This window comes from Triticum dicoccoides, chromosome 4B (assembly GCF_002162155.2).
Source record: "Triticum dicoccoides isolate Atlit2015 ecotype Zavitan chromosome 4B, WEW_v2.0, whole genome shotgun sequence".
Taxonomy (NCBI): domain Eukaryota; kingdom Viridiplantae; phylum Streptophyta; class Magnoliopsida; order Poales; family Poaceae; genus Triticum; species Triticum dicoccoides.
The window spans coordinates 442,356,583-442,365,027 of NC_041387.1; positions in this window are offsets into that span (position 1 = coordinate 442,356,583).

The following is an 8,445-nucleotide window of genomic DNA, read 5'->3' on the forward strand; positions in this document are numbered from 1 at the left end:
AGAAAAAGTTCTTTTATGATTTAAGACATTACTTCTGGGATGATCCACACCTTTATAAAGAAGGAGTAGATGGTATTATTAGACATTGTGTGCCTAAGCTGAACAGGAACAAATCCTACGCAAGTGTCACTCTGAATCTTATGGAGGACACCACGCTGGAGATAGAACTGCACACAAGGTACTACAATCTGGTTTTTATTGGCCTACTCTTTTCAAAGATGCTCGTAAGTTTGTCGTATCTTGTGATGAATGTCAAAGAATAGGTAACATCAGTAGACGTCAAGAAATGCCTATGAATTATTCTCTTGTTATTGAACCGTTTGATGTTTGGGGCTTTGATTATATGGGACCTTTTCCCGCCTCCAATGGTTATACACATATTTTAGTTGCTATTGATTATGTTACTAAGTGGGTAGAAGCTATTCCAACTAGTAGTATTGATCATAACACTTCTATTAAAATGCTTAAAGAAGTTATTTTTCCGAGGTTTGGAGTCCCTAGATATCTTATGACTGATGGTGGTTCACACTTTATTCATGGTGTTTTCCGTAAGACGCTTGCTAAGTATGATGTTAATCATAGAATTGCATCTCCTTATCACCCACAGTCTAGTGGTCAAGTAGAGTTGAGCAATAGAGAGCTCAAATTAATTTTGCAAAAGACTGTGAATAGATCTAGAAAGAATTGGTCCAAAAACTTGATGATGCATTATGGGCCTATAGAACTGCATACAAAAATCCTATGGGTATGTCTCCATATAAGATGGTTTATGGAAAAGCATGTCATTTACCTCTTGAACTTGAACATAAAGCATATTGGGCTATTAAAGAGCTTAATTATGACTTGAAACTTGCCGGTGAGAAAAGGTTATTTGATATTAGCTCACTTGATGAATGGAGAACCCAAGCATATGAGAATGCTAAGCTTTTCAAAGAAAAAGTCAAACACTGGCATGATAAAAGGATACAAAAGCGTGAGTTTAACATAGGAGATTATGTGTTATTGTTCAACTCTCGTTTAAGATTTTTTGCAAGAAAACTTCTCTCAAAATGGGAAGGTCCCTACGTTATCGAGGAGGTCTATCATTCTGGTGCTATAAAAATGAACAACTTTGAAGGCACAAATCCGAGGGTGGTAAACGGTCAACGAATTAAACATTATATTTCAGGTAATCCTATCAATGTAGAAACTAATATTATTGAAACCATAACCCCTGAGGAATACATAAGAGACACTTTACAGAATGTTCCAGACTCCGAAAAGGCATAGGTACGTGGTACGGTAAGTAAACCGACTCCAAAACAACTCTAATGGCAATTTTCATCAGTTTTGGATCATTTAAGGATTTTAGGAAGAACGAAGTAGTCCAAAAGGGACACGAGGCTTCCACGAGAGAGGAGGGCGCGCCCCCCTGTCTCGTGGGCACCTCGTGTGCCTCCCGGACTCCGTTTTCTTGTATGTTACATATTTTGGTCGGTAAAAATTCATTATATATACTCGAGAAGGTTTTGACCACCGTATCACACAAATATCTTCTGTTTTCGTTTTGAGCTGTTCCTGTCGCAGAATTAAGCAAGATGTCTTCTCAGGAATCAGTTAGGGAGAGCCGGGTGTCTCACCCAACGCCAGGTCCAGGAGCAAATATCGATGCCTATCAGTTTGGGCCATTAACGGAGGATGAGATGGAGGCTGATTTGAAAAGGATATATGCCATGCAGGAAGATCAAGAAGTTACCTCTCGTCTCCAAGCAGAATTCACTATGGGGGAACTACCTAGCCTGGCTATCCCTGCTTCGGTCATCCCTTCCAACTCTAGATTTCTTTCTTATGAAAATATGAAAAAGAGTTACACGTGTTCTCCAGAAGCTATGTAGTATGCTTGGATAAAAGGAGCTTTGGCCGTTACGGGAAAGCTCCGTAAAGAAGTCATGGACCTCAAACAACAAGTCAATAAGCTCGAGGAGGAGAACTGTATCCTGAAGGGCATCATCGCCAAGAAGATCATGACACCAACAGTGAAGAAGGAGAAATAATCACATGGGTATGGGCACTCCCCTTGGCAACTGCCAAGCTTGGGGTAGGTGCCCCGGTATCGTATCACCATCACAGTCCTATCTTTACCGCTTTATTTAGTTCGACCCTTTTAGTAGTATCTTGATCTTTTAGTTCAAAGTTTTGTTATCAAGTAGTTTTGAGTTTTTCATTGTGATCTCTTTATGTAATTGAGTCAGTGTGCTATCTATAATAAAGATTAGTGTTGAGTCAAGGGCTTTGCTATGTTGCTATGATCTTGAGAAAGTAGAAAGAACAGAAGAGTTCATATTGATCTTATGGATAGTGATAACTTCACACATAGAAAGTATGAGGCATAAAAATTGTTGAGAGTTGATGAACGTAGCCTTGGTCATTGTTGCAATTAATAGGAAGTGATAAGGAAAGAGGGGTTCACATATAAATATATTATCTTGGACATCTTTTATGATTGTGAAGCACTCATTAAGTATGACATGCTAAAAGAGTTGACGTTGGAGAAGGAAGACAACGTAATGGTTTATGTTTTCCAACATCTCAGTTAAAGTATATTGTCATTGACCTTCCAAACATGTTGAGCTTGCCTTTCCCCCTTGTGCTAGCCAAATTCCTTGCACCAAGTAGAGATACTACTTGTGCTTCCAAATATCCTTAAACCCAGTTTTTCCATGAGAGTCCACCATACCTACCTATGGATTGAGTAAGATCCTTCAAGTAAGTTGTCATAGGTGCAAGCAATAAAAATTGCTCTCTAAATATGCATGACTTATTAGTGCAGAGAAAATAAGCTTTGTACGAACTTGTTGTGGAAGTAATAAAAGCGACGAATTGCATAATAAAGGTCCACATACAAGGGGCAATATAAAGTGACGTTCTTTTGCATTAAATTTTGTGTATCCAACCCTAAAAGCGCATGACAACCTCTGCTTCCCTCTGCGAAGGGCCTATCTTTTACTTTATGTTTTACTTTATGCTTGAGTCAAGGTGATCCTCACCTTTCCCTTTTTCATTTTATCCTTTGGCAAGCTCTTCGTGTTTGAAAGATCATGATATATATATATATATATATATATATCCAATTGGATGTAAGTTGGCATAGGCTATTATTGTTGACATCACCTAAAGGTGAATATGTTGGGAGGCAACACAAGAAGCCCCTATCTTTCTCAGTGTCCAGCTGAAACTCTATAACCACAAGTATTGCATGAGTGTTAACAATTATGGGAGACTACGAGATAGTTGAGTATGTGAGCTTGCTGAAAAGCTCTATTATTGACTCTTTCTGATGTTATGATAAATTGAAATTGCTTCAATGACTGAGATTATAGTTTGTTAGTTCCCAATGAAGTTTTTGAACCATACTTGACATTGTGAATTGCTTATTACTTGAACATAGGAAATCATATGACAAAATCCATATATGTTGTAGTTATTAGAATGATCATGATGCCCTCATGTCCGTATTTTATTTTTTTATCGACACCTCTATCTCTAAACATGTGGACATATTTTTCGATTTCGGCTTCCGCTTGAGGACAAGCGAGGTCTAAGCTTTGGGGAGTTGGTACGTCCATTTTGCATCATGCTTTTATATCAATATTTATTGCATTATGGGCTGTTATTACACATTATATCTCAATACTTATGGCTATTCTCTCTTATTTTACAAGGTTTACCATGAAGAGGGGGGATGCCGACAGCTGGAATTCTGGCTGGAAAAGGAGCAAACGTTGGAAACCTATTCTGCACAACTCCAAAAGACCTGAGACTCCACGAAACAACTTTTTGGATTTAATAAGAAATTATGAGAAAAAGAAATAGGCCAGGGGGCCCACACCCTGTCCAGGAGACAGGGGGGCGCCCGCTATCTCCTGGGCCCCCTGGTGGGCTTCCGACGTCCATCTTCTGCTATATGAAGGGCTTTGTCCTGGAAAAATTCGTGGGCAAGCTTACAGGACGAAACTCCGCCGCCACGAGGCGGAACCTTGGCGGAATCAATCTAGGGCTCTGGCGAAGCTGTTCTGCCGGGGACACTTCCCTCTGGGAGGGGAAATCGTCATCACCAACGATCCTCTCATCGAGTGGGGGTCAATCTCCATCAACATCTTCACCAACACCATCTCATCTCAAAACCCTAGTTCATCTCTTGTATCCAATCTTGTATCAAAACCACAAATTGGTACCTATGGGTTTCTAGTAGTGTTGATTACTCCTTGTAGTTGATGCTATTTGGTTTACTTGGTGGAAGATCATATGTTCAGATCCTTCATGCATATTATTACCCCTCTGATTATGAACATGAATATGCTTTGTGAGTAGTTACGTTTGTTCCTGAGGACATGGGTGAAGTCTTGCTATTAGTAGTCATGTGGATTTGGTATTCGTTCGATATTTTGATGAGATGTATGTTGTCTCTCCTCTAGTGGTGTTATGTGAACGTCGAGTACATGACACTTCACCATTATTTGGGCCTAGAGGAAGGTATAGGGAAGTAATAAGTAGATGATGGGTTGCTAGAGTGACATAAGCTTAAACCCTAGTTTATGCGTTGCTTCGTTAGAGGTTGATATGGACCCAAATGTTTAATGCTGTGGTTAGGTTTACCTTAATATTCCTTTTTGTAGTTGCGGATGCTTGCAATAGGGGTTAATCATAAGTGGGATGCTTATCCATGTTAGGGCAGTACCCAAGTTCCGGTCCACCCACATATCAAATTATCAAAGTACCGAACGCGAATCTTATGAACGTGATGAAAACTAGCTTGACGATAATTCCCAATGTGTCCTCGGGAGCTCCTTCCTCATTATTAATTTGTCCAGGCTTATCCTTTGCTACATAAAGGATTGGGCCACCTTGCTGCACTTTATTTACTTTATTGACTTTTTGCTCGTTACTATTTATCTTATCACAAAACTATCTATTACCTACTATTTCAGTGTTTGCAGAGAAAACCTTACTGAAAACCGCTTATCATTTCCTTCTGCTCCTCGTCGGGTTCGACACTCTTACTTATCGAAAGGACTACGATAGATCCCCTACACTTGTGGGTCATCAGTTACCCACACCCGTATTAATGAGAATCCTGTGATAAGGGGACACAATCTCTGCTTCGACAAGACGTGCCAATAAAACCACCTCGCAAGATTTGCGGTAGCAGGTCGAGAAAATGGTTCGAATAATGACGGGCCGCGACATGATGTCACGCTATGAAAAGTTGTCAGTAGATTAAACTCATGGAATATTGTGCTCTGTATGGTGGTATGTGGAATTTGTTTTGCAGAGCCGGACATGATTCTTGTGTTCAAGATCTTCTTTGGAGTACTCAGAGAAGGAACCCGCCTTGCAATGTCGAAGACAATCTGCATGCCGGACTCATCGTCATTGAAGCCTGGTTCAGGGGCTACTGAGGGAGTCCTAGATTAGGGGGTCCTCGGACAGCCGGACTATATGCTTATGCCGGACTGTTGGACTATGAAGATACAAGATTGAAGACTTCGTCCGGTGTCCGGGTGGGACTCTCCTTTGCGTGGAAGGCAAGCTTGGCAATTCGGATATGTAGATTTCCTTCTCTGTAACTGACTCTGTGTAACCCTAGCCCCCTCCAGTGTCTATATAAACCGAAGGGTTTAGTCTGTAGGACAACAACAATCAGAATCATAGGCTAGCTTCTAGGGTTAGCCTCTACAATCTCGTGGTAGATCAATTCTTGTAATACTCATATCACCAAGATCAATCAAGCAGGAAGTAGGGTATTACCTCCATAGAGAGGGCCCGAACCTGGGTAAACATTGTGTCCCCCACCACCTGTTACCATTAGCCTTAGACGCATAGTTCAGGAACCCCCTACCCGAGATCCGCTGGTTTTGACACTGACATCCACCACCGGACGCCGCCGTCGCCGGACGCCGCCGCCCCTCGCCGGAGTATGCCGCCATCCGCCGCCTGTCCCGAGGTAGCCGCCGGTTTTTGTGAGAAAACCGTTCGATTTTTTAGAAACCCGTGGTTATTTTAGATTGTTTTTTTTCGGTTTAGTTATTTAGTGAACGCCCGTTCGTACGTTTGTTTTAACGAACGGTTTTCACCCGTTAGCCGCAGACAACGAACATCCGTTCGTTAGCCTGTTCATTAGTTTTTCTTTTTCCAGGGTTTTCCGCGATTATTTTCGATCGCGATTTCTGCCCTGATTTTTGTTTTAGTTTATCTTTTCGCTCGTTAATCAGAATCAGGCGATTCAAGCGTCTAGATCTTCGTCTCGAAGCCCTCTTTCTGTTTAATCAACTTGAACAAGATTTTGCTACTGTGAAATTTGACCTAAGTCCAGATTAGTAAACGGATCTTGTTTCTTTCGCAGTTTGAGTTTCGTTGCTTTGTTTGATTTGATTCTTTCTGCAAACCGGAGTTCTTAAGTTGAACTTTTTGGTTAGATCTCTTATTTGAGTTTTACCCGTGCTTCTAGTTGAGTGCTTTTTGTATGCTTGTTTGTTTGCGATAGAGTACTGGGAGTGCGAAGCGTGCTACTACGAGTCTCTAGGTTTCACGGATCATTAGCAAGGCAAGTAAGACTTTGATCATATCTCTTTACTACCCAGTTTTATTGCATTAGATCAATCCTCAATTGCATGATTAGGATCTGATTAACATGTGGGTTTTGGGAAGTAGATGATGAGGTAGAACCTATTGCCCTATTCATGATCAAACCTTTGGGAGTTACTTCTACGTTATGCTTATATTGCTATGCTATGCTCGTAGACGTGGTTTGGGTGAGTGTATCCATGATAGATGTGAGTATTGTTAATTAATGGTTTGCTTAAGGTGGCTACTTAAGTACACATCTGGGTGGATTGCTTGAGGCACCTTGGACTACCCAGTGGTTGTCAGGGCACCTGGAGAATCCAGTGTTGTCCTAGGATATCCTGGAGTACCCGTGTGATCATCCTATGGTCCGCCACCCAGGCTCAAAGGGATCATAAGATTATTCATGCTAGAAACTTCTGTGTGCAGCCACAAGCCAATATGGGCTCTAGCATAGTTGAGTAAGTTGCGTGAGCTCTTGAAGAGGTAGACTAGCAGATGTAGTGGGTTGTAGGTGGTACTGTCTATCCAGAGTAGAGAGTTAATGCTTTAGAAAGACTGTGTCTCAATTCTCCGACCATGGATGTATTCGAGCCTTGTGGGGAAAAGTGCACAAACCTCTGCAGAGTGTACAAACTAATCATGGTTAGCAGTGTCCCCGGTTATGGACATTTTGAGTATCTAGTTCTTGGATTATCATGGTTAGCAGTGTCCCCGATGTAATAAGTGTGTGATTGCTACTCTGTTATAAATCCTCAAGTACTGTGTGTGTTAGCATTACCGATCCAGGGATGACACTGATGCGCAGAGATCAGACTGTTTGAGGTCTGGTCGCTACAAGATGGTATCAGAGCACACGCTGACTATAGGACACGACCACTAAGCTAAATCCCCAGATCACTACTCTCTTCTCATTTCTGAATCCTCTCCCTTTTCTACTCCTTAGGATGGCGGATGCAAGGAACAAGTTCACCCAACCGGATGAAGATACACCCTTTGGACGACACCTGAAGGAAGTCACTAGATACCTGAACATCGAAATACCAAGCTTCAACTGGACCTACATCGCCACTTTACCTGAAGAGGAGCGCTGGATGATTCGAGTTCAAGTTCCAGGAAGGACGTTCATGCCAGTCACTGAGCCCATAGAGTTTTCCTTTGATGCACCAACCTGGAGTCTAGGAAAGAGCATGGTAGCCCACAGCACCATGGGACGCATTGGAGAAGTTTACCACAAGGATCTAAAGGATACTATCTACAAGATTTGTGGGCGCCGAGATGAGCAATGGGAGATGATCAGCACCAGGAAGGATAGATCCATTATAGCTTTCATCCAGGAGTTAAACCAGCACATTCGTCGCCAGGAGAACCAAATGTGCGCAGGCATGATAGATCTGAAGAAGGCAATAACTAGAATCACGGAGCTGGAGGAAGAACTCAAGTCTACATGCGATGGATATGAGGAGGAAATGACGATACTCGTGGAGAAGAATGACGATCTGATAAGGAAGCTAGGAGTTTTCATGGGAGACCCTGTGTCAGGAGGAGAAGGCAACGATTCCACTTGTCTGGAGAACTACATCATCATCGACGACACCGACTCGGACCCCAATAGCGATGATGACTTTGTTGATGAAGCTGGAGCAGATGTCGTGGAGTCTTCCACCGATCAACTTTTCTAGTCGACCACCATATCAGTAGTAGTATTCCCCCATGTATATAGTATAGTCCGAGCACTTTTGTAACGATAGTTAGACCGATTGTATGCCCTTGTTTGAATTGATTGAAGTGATATGTTTGTGTTTGTCTCATGTGCACATGGGTAGTGTTTCCCCCCTAGAT